At 34.6% G+C, this 15,591-nt stretch overlaps 1 protein-coding gene across 5 annotated transcripts in view; it reads left to right on the top strand.

The window, feature by feature from the left end:
• CCDC91 (coiled-coil domain containing 91) overlaps nucleotides 1–15,591 on the top strand; it is a 338,801-nt gene that overhangs the window by 213,631 nt on the left and 109,579 nt on the right. The window lies entirely within an intron of this gene.

The raw sequence follows: 15,591 nt of genomic DNA, 5'->3' as shown, positions 1-15,591 counted from the left end.
TACTGTGATTGTAGATTACATAACATCTTCCTATTTTCAGTTATCATTATTACAGGTGTGTGTTTAAGTTTTTCTCAGTACCCTAAAAACTCATTGAGAGCAATGATATTTTCATTAAATATTCTTTATTCCCTCAATGTCTGTCATTTAGAGTCACTCGGTAAAACGATTTTAAATGCACAAATGTATTTTTAGTTCTGAAACAACTTTGTGCTGGTGGCTTCCAATTGTAGGAAGCTTAGATTATTCCCAATTTTTTTCTGGTATAAGGAATGCTGCAATAAGTAATTTTGCCTATGTATTATATTCCTTTTTTAGATTTTTTCCATAGGTGTCTAGATGTGAAATTATTTGTATGGCAAGAACATTATTATTAGTAGTAGTATTATTACTAACGTTTTAAGCCCTCTTAATATATGTTGAAAAATTCTGTGTGTACCAATTTATAAATCAAAAGCAATATAAGAAGGTGCTCATTCACTGAGCTTTTGCCAACAAATTTTTAAATTTACTTTGATAAGCTGGGGCCGGCCCCATGGCTTAGCGGTTAAGTGCGCGCGCACCGCTACTGGCGGCCCGGGTTCAGATCCCGGGAGCGCACAGATGCACCACTTCTCCGGTCATGCTGAGGCCGCGTCCCACATACAGCAACTAGAAGGATGTGCAGCTATGACATACAACTATCCACTGGGGCTTTGGGGGAAAATAAATAAATAAAATTAAAAAAAAAATTTACTTTGATAAGTAAAACCTGTTAGGTTTGTGTGATGGTTAATTTTATATCTCAGCTTAGCTAGGATGTGGTGCTCAATTCTTTGGTCAAACACTAGTCTAGATGTTATTGTGAAGGTATTTTTTAGATTTGACTAACACTTATAATAAGTTGACTTTAAGTAAGAGATTATCCTCGGAGCTTCTGGGTTGGTGAACAGGTGGCGATTCGGGGAGAGTGGCTCACAAGGAGAGGGCACGGAAGCTCCGCACCTTTCCCCATACCTTTCCCTATACATCTCTCCCATCTGGCTGTTCCTGAGTTATATCCTTTTATAATAAACTGATAATTTAGTAAGTAAAAAAAAAAAAGATTACCCTCCATAATGTGGGTAGGTCTCAACCAATCAGTTGAAGGCCTTATGAGCAAATACTAGTTTCCCAAAAAAGAAGAAATTCTTCCTTAATACTATAACATAGAAATCCTGCCGAAGTTTCCAGCCTGCCTGCCTGCGTTAAGGATTTTGTACTTGCTAGCCCCTACAATAGCGTGAGCCAATTCCTTAAAATAAATAAATCTCAATCTCTCTTCCTCCTTCCCTCCACGTACCCTATTGGTTCTGTTTCAGTAGGGAATCCTGACTAACACAGTTTGTAAATTCATATTTATTTACTTTATCTTTGAGATTACCATGACCTTTTAAGGATGCTTAAGCACTTTGTCGTGCTTTTCTGTAATACATGCTCTGTGCTACTTGTCTATTGGGATTTTGCTTAGCTATCTATATGTCCCTGAAAGTGCTGGAAACCTGTATTTGCATCTGTCACTCTTATCACCCCTGTCAGTTTAGGATATGCCAAATGCATACTGTAAATTGTGTGATTGATTGATGACTGATTAAGGTAGCTATTGAGGAATTCTGGTAGTCATCTTTACTGTGTATATCCAAAAGTACTATAATTACATCAAAAGAATCAAAGTTTAGTTTTCTCAGAAGTTCAAATGGAATTCATTCCATTGTATTAATTCATCACTTTTTTGGTAATTATCTTTCATACTGATATTTATATGTGTAATAGGTAAAAGAGTAGGTATCAAAATCCAAATTTTATGAGAATTAATTAATGACAGATTACTAGCTCTTTTTTCTTTTTACTTAATTTCATATATAATGGTTATAAAACAATAGCAACACTAATTTTATTACTTTTATAAGAGTTAAGGTGTTATTATTCTAATCCATTCTTAGCATACCATCAGGATCACTTGAGTCTCATTCTCATAAAGTGGGCAGAAAAAGTCTGCCTTGAGACCATTCATCTGCCAGGAAAAACACATTTTATTACCTGCTAATTATTGTCCCAAATGTATATAGTGATGTGTTGGCAGTTTGTGGCTAGCCATAAAATTGTTTTTCTCTCTTACCACATACTTCACTTTTCTTTATTCTCCACATATAATAAATTTATGAGAGTGAATAGAGAAGTGAAATTTTAAATTGAAATTACTACACAGAAAGAAAATAAGAAGCTTACTTTCTTTTTCTCTTGAATGTGTTCTTTGAAGAGAATAGACAAATCATCATTCTCATTTAAAATAAGTCATGTTCACATTAAGAAGAAAGCCGTGGAATGAGTAGTCCTACTCATTGCTTGGGGGAAAATTTACAATGATGGTAAGGAGAAATTAGAACTTCGTAACTCCTGTTTAATTTTTTCTTCTGCAATTCCTGTGTTGTTGGGTTTTTTTCCTTCACTAACCTCCCTCAGTACAAAAATCACTCTTTTGGACAGAGGTCATTGTTTAAGGAGAACAGAGCCTTAGAGTAGTGAAGAGATTGCAACTGTGCACCAGCCTACTGATAATATGTACATAATTGCAGATCTAGGTAAATTGTGAACAAGGAACAAGCAAATGAAAGCCTTGAACCATTGCCTGTGATCTCTCGAAGCGTTTAAAAAGAATAAGCTAAGTACCCTTTACTGCAAATGGAAAAGTACTCTTAAATTTCAAAAGGAACATTTCACAAGCTGGTGATTATGGTGATGGTTTTTGCATGATTCCAGGATGGGTTGTTAAAGAAGCATGGTAACTTCTGGAACCAAGATTGATTTGCTAAGAAAATATTGTCAGGCTAACCTTATCCTTTTGGGAGACAGATTTGCTAGGTTAGTTAGGCAGGAAAATGAGGCAGGACAGGTTATCTAATCTTTAATAAATTAAGTCTCTCACAAAGTCATTGTGAACAAAAGTATGAAATATATGAGAGCAAGGGCGTTAAATAAATAATTGATTACATGATCACACAAATATATAAATATATGGAATGATATCCACGTGAAGGAAAGGTCTGTAGCAGAATGCCACAGGGTGCTGTCTTCATCCTTATTCTGCTCACTATTGTTGTCAATGATTTGAATGAAAATATTGAAAGCATATTTTCACAATTGTATATGACATGAAGTTGTGTTTAAAATATTTTAAAAGGCTGGAGTAGTGGGGCTATATCCAAAATGAAATTCGAAATGGATAAATATTAGTGTTTTATACTTAAACTTCAGCATTAGTAAAAGTTTAGTAGCCAAACTCAGCTATACAACATATATTTAACATTTAGGGGATTTATTTAACAGTAAGTTTTAAAAACTAATGTAGTTTTAGTCTGATGTAATTGAAATTCACTTTCTAAAAGAGTGGGAAAAGGGGAGTCTCACTCTAATTGGAACTTTTCTAGCACATAATTCCCTTTAGTACTGGGTTTCATACTCTTAAAGGATTATGTTCAAATTGGAACGTATTTAAAGGACAGTGGATACATAGTTGAAGGGACATGAAGACATACAGTATGAAGAACCATTCAAGGTACTTGAAATAAGTTGCCTATTTAGAAGATCATTATATGGATAAAAGATTAGATTTATTTTGGATCATTATAGAACTAAGGTCAATGTATTGAATCTAGAGGCATACATTTTAACTCAGCATGAAAATACAAATTTGTATTAGAGTTCACTTAATTGTGTATCACTGATATGAAATCAGCTATAGTAGACCTTTTTTCCTGTAAAAATAACTATTTTGTATGGTTCAACTTAATATAAAGTGGTAGTGAATGACTAGCATTGCCTTGAGGTAGCAAATTTCTTTTCTCTGGAGTAAGCTCATCATCACACGGACAATCATTTACTGGATAATTGGTGTAGGGAGTTCAAGCATTGGATAAGAAGTCAGATTAAGTGTCCTTTAAGTTCATTTCTGGTCCCAAGATTTTGTGATACTAGAAATTGAATTTAATTTTGCGTTCACTATGCATTTGCTGAATGAGGATTCAGATAGACATGGGCATGATTATGGTTGATGTTGTTGACTTAGAATGTCTTCATTTGTCTAGATACATAAACACTTTTTATTAAATTTAAGGAAATGATAAGTGAATATTTTATATAGTGGTGAGCCGTTTACTCCAATGCTTAATGGAAATTTTTTTTAACTATTTCTGTCTTTACATTGACAATTTTTTTTAGAAAAACAAGATTTTATTTCTGTAAACCAATATCTTGGATATTTTCCTTCAGCAAGACTAATATATTCTTTAAAATATCCACTCTGGGTAAAATTAGTGCTTTGAGTAGGAACAATTTCTTGTGAAATACTTTTAATTAGCTTTTAGAGGATAAAGCATTGAAAGTATATAGCAGAAATCATAGTAGAATAACTGTTAATTGTAGAAAAGTTATCTTGAAAACTTGTTTCTAGCACTAAATTTGTTTTCTTTGCTCAGAGATGTTTAAAGTAATGTATATTCTGTTTTAAATAATAATAATAATTTTGATGAAAAATGGAAGCATGAGAAAGTCTTTATACTCAATGGATTCTCTATCAAATAAGGAATTAAATAATCTGGATTGGAAAGATATTCATTAGCTTTTGTGCCTTATGATTAAAGCTCATGAATCAGAACTTTGATGTTAGATGAAACATAGTTTTATTACCTGGACTCTCAAAACAAGGCATTGTTTCAGTGACCACAAAGATTATCTGAATCAAACTCTGAAATAATATTCTGCATTTAAATTCTCATCATTTGAACTACTTTCAAGGTCTGTTTTAAGAAATGGTGATCCATTAGGTATCTCATGAAAAATTTTTTATTGATACTTATGAGTTCTCCATCTATCCATATTGTGTCTTAACTATTGTAAGGCCTGTAATACTTTGATCATATGAGTGGCAGTGATAGAGGAAATAAATAGGTGGGTAAAGTGAGGAGTGAAGTTCAGATTATAAAGTTAACAGACTTAGCACAAGTAGCATGTCCAAAAAAGCATGTGCAATTACGTTATATTCCATGTACATGCTCTAAGCATTTTACTGTATTAACTCATTTAATATTAATATTTCACTATAGATATTTTTGGAATGAAACAGCTAGATTAGACTACCTTGAACAGAGTACATGAAGGTTTGTAGTTGTGCCCAAAATAATAATCCTGTCGCTTCTCCTCAGAGTAGGAGGAGGACCTAGAATAAATGGAAGGCTCTAGAGTGCCAGCAGCCTCCAACTTTTCCAGAGCAGCTGCTTCTGGTTACCCCACTATGCTGTACTGTTAAACTCCTTGAGTCAAAGGCTGCCAGGAACTCACCTGTAGTCTAACAAAGTTTAGTTCATAAGCTTGCTGCAGCAAGGGATAATACATACTAAGGGAACTATGAATCTCTCTAAAAGGGGGTGTAGGGAAGAATAATTATAGGATTTTGAGGTCTAGAATTAGTCCTAGAAGAGTCTTACAGAGATTTGTCAGAGTTTATAAAAAAAAAAAAGTTCTGGAACAGTCTGTGATCTTTAGAACATGTGAGTCTGTCCAGAGTTACTGTTAGATTAGTTTTCCTGTGGTTTTCTTTTGGAATATATAGGTCTGAATGAAGTATCATTAGAAGGTTTGTACTTAGATAGTCTGTTATGCGCATTATGGCTAGGTCTGGCATAATTTATTTGTTTTGTAACTCAAGTGTGTTTTGCAAAATGTGATTTTTGTTTCCGTTCACAGTTCTCCCTCTTAGGCTAATTGTCAGTAAGGTTGTTTTTCACTTTATCAATATAATTGTAATCTTTTTTTTTTTTAATCTTAGGTGAAGGAGTTAATCATGCTCCCTAGTTCATGGCGTATTATCCTATTTGGTCTTACACGGCCCTTTCCTCTGTGTGTGTGTGTGTGTGTGTGTGTGTGTGTGTGTGTGTCTGTCTGTCTGTAAGTGTATGTATGTGTACATATATGAAGTTTTTATCCTTATTCCTATTCCTAATGTCTTTCCTCTTATTGGAGGAGCCATTTTAAAGTGTTTAATATGTGTCCTTATTTGAGTGTGTTCTTGCAGTTTTTGTGTTATTTTGTGTGCAGGCATTTTTATTTTACGAAAATGGTATTATATGTAGAAGTCATTTTTTTCCTTTTTTACACTAAGGATTATGCTTCTAAAATCCACTAAACATTATGCCTTTAAAATCTAAAACTGTTGCCATGTGTACATATAAATCCTGTGTTTTAACATCCATCTGTTACTACGTGAAAATCCACTACATTTTTCTAAATATCCAAAACTGTTGCTATGTGTACATATAACTCCTATATTTTAACATCTGTTACTATGTGAAAATCTGCTTCATTTTTCTAAATGGCAGAATCTATGGTATGAATTCACCATGTTTTTTTCTATTCACTCTCCCATAATGGACATCTAGGTTGTCTCTTAACTCTTCACCAACTCAAAAACTTGTACGTGGCCTTATGGTCCAGTGTGAGGAAAAAAAACCATGTCTCTCCATCCATCTATCTGTCTGTCAACTGTCTATCATTATCTCCATCCAAGAGTATAATTGCTGTATGATAGGTTGTGCATATGTTTAATTTAAGTACTGCCAGTTTGTTCTCCAGAATAGTGGTGACAGGCTACCGTCCTACCAGCAATGCACAGATTCCTGCATCCCCATATTCCCCGAAAGACCTGGGATTATCCAGCTTCTAATTTTTACTCTTAATGAATGATGCTTCATTCTTAACTTGCATCTTATCATAAATTTGGGATTACCTTTTCAATAAATTGCCTATTCATTAGCCTTTTTTTCAGTTGAGCTTGATCTGTTGTTCTTGTCAATTTACAGGGGTTCTTTGTAGCCTGAAATATTAATCCCTAAAGCATTTTAGATAAAACAAATTTCTTTTATCTATACGTGGAATGCTTTCTTTGTCCTTAGTGTCCATTGCTTAAAAAAATCCCTAATTTTGATGTAATCCAATTCATCAATTTTTGCCATGTGGTTTCTAAGTTTCTAAATTCCTTTAAGAATTCCTTTACTGTCCTTAAAGCCTAAGGCTTACCTGTACATTTTTTTCCTACTAACTTTATAATTTTACCTTTCACATTTTGGTATTTTATCCCTATAGTGGCTAACTTTGTATATGATGTTAGATAAAATCCAATACCCATTTTCATTTTCCTCCCTAAAATGAGCCACTTTTCCTAGTAATATATACTTGAGGAGTCTGGCTCCTGGTTAAAAATCTATGTGTGATTTTTCAGGCCTGACCATAGGCAATTACAAAGGCTTTATCTGGCAGGCCTCACAGGGAAAACTACTCTCCTCACACTAGACTTGGTGCACAGCCAGTGCATTGTAGTCTTTGAAGGGAGTGCCATTTAAGTACTCAGGCCCCCCTGGCTGACCAGCTCTTCATATATTTGCATTCCTAGTTCAGGCACCTTCATTCCTTAGTCTCTTTATCTGAGGTCTTGGACAGAGGTCTCTTCAGGTGCTTCTGCTGAGGCCTCCTTATTGGGAGGAGGAATGGGAAACCTTAAAGACACTTTTCCTCACTCTGACTCAGTATTCAGTACTTTTCCACTCCTCGTCCTCCCTGCCTTTCTCTTCTCCTACCCCAGGGTCCATCAAACTGCCATGGACTTATGTTTCATGCTCCTGCAGCAGGGAGATGACTCCCATGTCTGAGCTGATTCACATGACTTACCCTTGTGCACAGTTCCAGGGGGGAAAATGGAACAAGGGAGTCAGTGCTTTCTCTGGTTTTAGCCATTTGCTTCTACTACCCAGTAAGTGATTGAAGGCTTCTCTGTGAACTTTCACTTTGGCTCATTGTTGCTTAATCAGCAACCCCTACACCTGAGACTCCCTCTTTCCAGTTCAGCTGAGCACCTGACAACAGTAGGGCCGTGGTTCTTAAAGTACAGTTCTTGGACCAGCAGCTTCAATATCAGTGTCACTTAGGAGCTTGTTAGAAATGCAAGTCCTCTAGCACTACCCCTGACTACTGAATCAGAAACTCTGCTCTTGGGTCCATCAATCTCTTTTAACAAATCCTCCAGGTGATTCTGATACATGCAGAAGTTTGAGAACCGCTGAACTAATAAACAATGTCCCCTTTACAGATTGTTTTGAGGTGCTTTTTTTATCATATATTAAGTTCCCATATATACGTGATTCTGTCTCTGAGCTTTCTATTCTGATGCATTAATCCATCTGTCCTTGCATAAATACAACAGTATTTTATTACCATCTTTTATTATAGTGTGGTGGATCTTAATATGTGGTATGGTAAATCTCTGCTCTTCTTGATGATTTTTTTCTTTTAATACTTTAAATATTTCGCTCCACTCTTTTTTTAGCTTGCATGGTTTCTGAAGAGAAGTCTATTGTAATTCTTATCTTTTTTCTCTTAAATTATTTTTTTTCCTCTGGCTCCTTTTTTTCTGCCATTTGAATATGATGTGCATAAGTGTAGATTGGTGTGCTCTATGCTTCCTAGATCTGTGGTTTGGTGTTTGTCATTAATGTTAGGAAATTGACCATTATTACTCCAAATATTCTTCTTCATTCTGTCTTTCTTCTCTTTTTGTTATTTCAATTGCACATATGTTATGCATTTTAAAATTGTCTCACAGTTCTTGGCTGTTCTGGTCTGTGTTTTTGTTTTATTTTCCTTTTTTTTCTTCTTTGTACTTCAGTCTAGGAGTTTTTTGGGGCCTATCTTCATGCTTGAGATTCTTTCCTTAGTAGGTTGAGTCTACTGATAAAGCCATCAAAGGCATTCTTCCTTTCAGTTTTGATTTCTAGCATTTCCTTTTGATTCTTTCTTAGAGTTCCCATCTGCACATTACCTACCTGTTCTTGCATCTTATATACTTTTTCCATTAGATTCCTCAACATATTAATCATTCTTATTTTAAATTTCCAGTCTGATCATTCCAAAATCTTCATCATATCTGAAACTGGTTCCGATGCTTTCTTTGTTCCTTCAGACTTTTTAGCCTTTTAGCATGCCTTATAATTCTTTGTTAAAAGAAGAACATGTTGTGTCATGTAATAGGAATTGAGGAAAATAGACTTTTAGTGGGAGGTTTTGTTAATTTGACTAGGAGTGAGTAGCTGTGTTGAATGTTTTCTGTTGCTATAAGTTGCCAGATAGTTCAGATTTCTTAAGGGTCCTTATTTTTGTCTTCTGTGTTATCTTTGGCTTCCCTAAGAACTCCTCCTTAGATAGAGTCTGCATCTTACAGCCCTTTCAGTTGTTATCCACTGTTAATATACTAGAACCCTGTTGGTTTGGTGATAAGCTTTGGGGGATGGGGAAGCATTCTACAATCTTATGATTAAATCTCAGTCTTTTAGTGGCTCTGCAACCTTCACTAGTGTTTGTTGGCTTTTCCTCTCTCCTTTATGTGAGACAAGAATACTAGAGGGTGCTGGAATCTTGGTAATGTCTTTCCCCCGGATGAAAGGTTTTATAGGGTTTTGATAAAGTCTTTCACCTAAAGAATAGGCCTTTGTTACAGAGAATGCTCTGGGCTTATTTCACGGTGGTTACTTTTTCTGCTCCCCTTGCCAGAGCTATGAGGGGAAATTTCTTGGCTCTTCACACTGGGATCCTGATGGATTTCTGGGAGAAATACCAATAAAATTGTGAGGAACCCCGTAAGACGTTAAGCACCCAAGAATTCTTACTCTCCTCCTCACTCAGCCTCCAGCAATTCTTCAAATTTACCTTTTAAGTATTCCTACCAGTTTATGGCTCCAGCAGTTTCTGCTCTAGGTAAGATCTTGGCTGTCACTCAATGGATTTGCTTGTCTCTGTAGATTTTGGGGTGGCAGTTTGCCCCATGACAGTTCTCTGATGGATCTAAGGCACGTAATTGATCTTTAGTTTGTTCGGCATTTTTCTTGTTTTAAGAATCAGAGTGATGACTTCCCGGCTCTTTACATGTCAAAGCTGAAATCAGAAGTGTGAATATAAATTCTCATTATCTACTTTAGCAAATTTGTTTTAGCCGTCAAACCTTTTCTTAGATTAAAAGCTTCTACTGAAGACTTTTCTTACAAATAAGACCAGTAAAAGCATAGTGACTCTAGTTGAAGTGGGTATGGGGGTATTGAGTAGTCTGCTGGACAGAATTTGAAAACTATTGGTCCCTACTATGAACTGATCAGGACCAGGGCTGAACCATTCTCAACACTCTACTCTTTGTTTGTCAAGCATTCTTTTATTAATGTTAGTACTTAATATTGGATTTTTCATTACATGGTATGCTCATTCATGATCATTCACAATGTTTATTGTGTGACCTCATATACTTCATAGAAATGTAGTTTATTTTGGGGGGACTGAATGGAGTGTGTTGTATTTTAAAATATGTACTTTATGTGACTGTAGAAAATAAAATTTTCTACTTCAAGAAATTCCCCTTCTCAACTAGGGAATATATTTTTATTGCACATGGAAGAGAAAGAGGCATTGTCTTTATTTTCTACATGGATTTTAAGAAAATATGTCAAAGATGTTTGATATGATTACTTTATTTCCTATCTAAAAGATATTAAAAATGTGATAATCTTTCCTAAGATGTTATTCACCAAGTCTGCATTTCATGCTAATTAAAAGGTTTGTGTGAAAAATTTGCCAGACCTTTCTTAAGTCTTCTAACAACTTTGGAGTCTTAAAACTCTCAGCTAAATTTTGAGGAGTGGGGCTGGAGTCTGATATATAATTCTTTTTATTGACTTTACCATTTCTGTCATGTTCTATATGCTTCTGACCTGTTTTTCAACTGAACCAGTAATTTAGTCCATTACTGGTCTGTGTAAATCTTAGCCACAGCTATTTCCCAAGGTGGTTTTGGGTCTAACGAGTGGTTGGTGTTGATGTCCAGCAGGAAATCTTGCAAACCAGATGATTGGTGTGGTTCAAACTGTAACCTTGTTAAAGCATTGGTCAGGTTGCACTTAGGAGAGTTATTTAATTAGTTTCCCAATAATATTTGTGTACAATTTTTAGGTGACCACTACTTTTTTTTCTTTCATCATGGGTCAGAAAAAGACAGTTGCTTGTTGTTATCAGAGTCAGATATTAATTCAGTACTCTTTTTTCCTTTAAGTTATCTTTAGGCAGTGATTTTAATAACTGGTAGAACTTCTCTTGAACACTAGTATCTGTAATGGTATCATAAACTTAAATTGAGAGCTTTCAATATACTAGGCACTGTACTAGAAAGATTTTTTAAAAATATAAGGACATTCTCTGCCTTCAGGAAACTAATAGCCTTATTGTGGGAGACAGATATAAAATGAACTATACTGCAATATAATAAACAGTACACTGATGATAGAAACAGAATACTCTGGGATTATAGATAAGAGAGCGGGCAATTCTGAATTTTCGAAGATTTCAAAAGAGGTAACATTTTCATGGGACTTGAAAGATTGGCATTTGACTGGAAGAGAAAGTAAAGGTGTTGTAGGTAGACAAAAATAGTATAAGTTCAAAATTAATTTACTTAAAGTGTATGTGTATTTTTTCTTTATTTAAATATAATTTATAAACAGTAGAATCCAGCTATTTTAAGTGTACCATTCTTTGAATTTTGACAGACTTAAAGAGTTTTACAACTACTACCTAAATCAAGATTAAAAAAACATTTCCATCACCCCAAAATTTCCCTCATGCCCCTTTGTAGTCAATCTGTATATGTATTTTTAAGAGATATCAAGTAGAACTTTTGAGTGGAAATTTTTTTGGCTTTACTTTTCTGATATTGAATAATTTCATCCTGTATGATGTATTTTACCAGGGATTTTTTTCTAGCCTTCCAAATTTGGGTTTAGATGGATGTCTTAGTGAGTTAATTTAGGAAAGACTATTAGAGAAGTTAGTTGTTTAATAATTTACAGACGTGTATGATTTTTAATCTTAAGTTGCAATAACTATTTCTGATAGTAAGGGGAAATGAGAGGATTAAAAATGATTATATAGACAAGGGAAGCAAGAACATACAATGGGGAAAAGAAAGTCTCTTCAATAAATGGTGTTGGGAAAACTGGACAGCCACATGCAAAAGAATGAAAGTGGACCATTATCTAACACTATACACAAAAATTAATTCAAAATGGATTAAAGACTTGAATGTAAGACCTGAAACCATGAAACTTCTAGAAGAATATATAAGCAGCATGCTCTTTGACATTGGTCGTAGCAGCATCTTTTTGAATACACTGTCTCACCAGGCAAGGGAAACAAAAGAAAAAATAAATAGATGGGACTACATCAAACTAAAAATCTTCTGCACAGCAAAGGAAATCATCAACAAAACAAAAAAGACAATGTAATAATTAGGAGAAGATATTTGCAAACCATATATCTGATGAGGGTTAATATCCAAAATATTTAACAAACTCATATATCTCAACAACAAAGAAACAAACAACCCAATTGAAAAATGGGCAGAAGATCTGAACAGTCATTTTTCCAAAGAAGCTATACAGGTGGCTAAAAGGCATGTGAAAAGATGTTCAATATTACTAATTATTAGGGAAATGCAAATCAAAACTATAATGAGATATCACCTCCATGCCCATCAGAATGGCTATAATTAACAAGACAAGAAATAACAGGTGTTGGAGAGGTTGTGAAGAAAAAGGAACTCTCATACACTGCTGATAGGACTGTAAACTGGTGCAGCCACTGTTGAAAACAGTATGCAGATTCCTCAAAAAATTAGGAATATAACTACCATGTGATCTAGCTATTCCATTGCTGGATATTTATCCAAATAAATGGATATCCCTGAAAACACGAATGCGTCGAGATATATGTAACGCTATGTTCATTGCAGCATTATTCACGATAGCCAAGACTTGAAAATAATCTAAGTGCCCATCAAGGGATGAATGGATAAAGAAGATGTGGTATGTATACACAGTGGAATGCTACTCAGCTATAAAAAAAGATGAAATCTTGCCATTTATGACAACATGGATGGACCTTGAGGGTATTATGCTAAGTGAAATAAGTCAGATGAGAAAGTCAAATACTATATGATCTCACTCACAAGTAGAAGATAAAAACAACAACAACAAATAGACACATAGATACAGAGATTAGATTGGTTGTTACCAGAGGGGAAGTGAGGAGGGAGAAGGGCGAAAGGGATGATAGGGCACATGTGTATGGTGATGGATGGTAATTAGACTTTGGGTGGTGAACATGATGTAGTCTACACAGAAATCGAAATATAATGATGTACACCTGAAATTTATATAGTGTTATAAACCAATGTTACCTCAATTAAAAAAACATTATATTAAATACACAGCTTTGTTTTATGATTGTTATAAAGACCAAGGCATGACAGAAGAACAAACTGATGGTTTTAAAAAGGAGAGGATTTAAGTAGAACAATGGGAGGAAACAGTTAAAATGAGTGTTTTGACATGCACACAACACACTTAATGAAAGTAGTGCTCTAGATGGGTAGGATTCGGTCTGTTTCGTGAAAATCATTCTCAGCGCATCCTTGTATGATTTCCAAAAGCAGATATATTTACTGCCCTAAAGAAGCTCATAGTCTGGAATGGGAATCTGATTTGTAGCATTATATTTATTTACATAAAACACTATTAGAAAAAAGTAGGCATTCCACTTAATTTGCTATAAAGAAATTGTGTGTATATTGGAAGAAACCTAAGAAGTTGTATATAGATTCCATTAAATTTCTCTATATGAATATACTATTAGATTTCACTATTGAAAGGATAATGAACTCCATTACAGAATGGATACTCCCTCAGTGAATTTGTCTATATGAAGTACATACTTATGTGTTGCAGTAAAACTTTATTTTATGCCCCTCTTGTTTCCCTGTGAAAGAGAAATGCTCTGCCCATGCCAGGGGTATCCTGTATTGCTCAGTCCTGAAGTTAACTGCAACAGATAAATGTGTCTAATTCACTGTAACGTTGTATTTAGAATTTAAAAAAAAAATCCAGATATGACATTTTTCAATCTCTCTTTATTATTGATTCCTACTTATTACATTGTGTTCAGAGAATAATATTTATATGACACTGAATCTTTGAAATGTAATGATGACCCACTATTTGGCAAATTTTCATAAATGTTCTATGTATGCTTGAAAAGAATATATATTCCCTACTATTGGTATGGTGTTACGCATGTATCCATTAATCAAGCCTATGAGTTATATTCAAATTTTATGTTACCATACTGATTTTCCACTGCTCAAGCTGTTGATTATTGAGAGAAATGTATTAAAATCCCCTACTATAATAATGGCACTGTCGGTTTTTCTTGGCAGTTCTGTCAATGTTTGCTTTATCTATTATGAGACTGTTATCACCTGCATGCAAATTTAAGTTTGTTCTATCTTTCTGGTGTCATTTTGCAGTGATGTCTTTATTCTAAGAATGCCTTTTGCCTAAAGTCTGTTGTTGATATGAATATGCCTAAGTTTTATCTTGGTTAGAATTTTGCCTAAAGCTCTTTACCCTTTATTAATTATCAGTCTTGCTGGGTTTAGATATATCTCGTATAAGCAGCATATAGCTAGATTTTTTATTATTAATTGGGCCTGATGATCTTTTTTTCTTAAATAGACTGTATTTTTTAGAGCAGTTTTAGATTCACAGCAAAATTGAGCAGAAAGTACAGAGCGTTCCCGTATACCCTCTGCCCCCACCACACACAACCTCCCCCACCATTAATATCCCACACCCCAGTGGTACCTATATTGACACATCATTATCATCAAAAGTCTGTAGTTTACATTAAGATTCATTCTTGGTGTTGTATATTTTATGAGTTTAGACAAATATATAATGACATGTATTCAACGTTGTATTACTATTCAGAATAGTTTTAGTGCCCTAAAAATCCTCTGTGCTCCACCTGTTCATCCCTCCTTCCACCAACCCCTAGCAACCACTAATATTTTTACTGTTTCCATAGTTTGTCTTTTCCAAAATGTCATATAGTTGGAATCATACAGCCTTTTCAGATTGGCTTCTTTCACTTAGTTATATTCAAGTTTCCTCTGTGTCTTTTCATGGCTTGATAATGCATTTCCTTTTAGCATTGACTAATACTGTACTGTCTGAATGTGCCACAGTTTATTTATACATTCACCTACTGAAGGACATTTTGTTTGTTTCCAAGTTTTGGCAATTATGAATAAAGCTTCTATAGATATCTGTGTCCAGGCTTTTGTGTGGACATAAGTTTTTAACTCACTTGGGTAAATACCAAAGAGCAAGATTGCTGGATCAAGTGGTAAGAGTATATTTAGTTTTATAAAAAACTGCTAAACTGTCTTCCAAAGTGGCTGTACCATTTTGCATTCCCACCAGCAATAAATGAGCATTCTTGTTGCTCCACATCCTTGCCAGCATTTAGTGTTACTGGTATTTTGGATTTTAACTGTTTTATTAGATGTATAGTGATGTCTTCTTGTTTTAATTTGTAATTCCCTAGTGACATATGGCGTTGAACATCTTTTCATGTGCTTATTTACCATCTGTA

Source organism: Diceros bicornis, chromosome 17 (assembly GCF_020826845.1).
Source record: "Diceros bicornis minor isolate mBicDic1 chromosome 17, mDicBic1.mat.cur, whole genome shotgun sequence".
In the NCBI taxonomy this organism is placed as follows: Eukaryota; Metazoa; Chordata; class Mammalia; order Perissodactyla; family Rhinocerotidae; genus Diceros; species Diceros bicornis.
The sequence above is the reverse complement of the archived record's forward strand: the minus strand, read 5'-3'. Positions and strand labels throughout refer to the sequence as shown.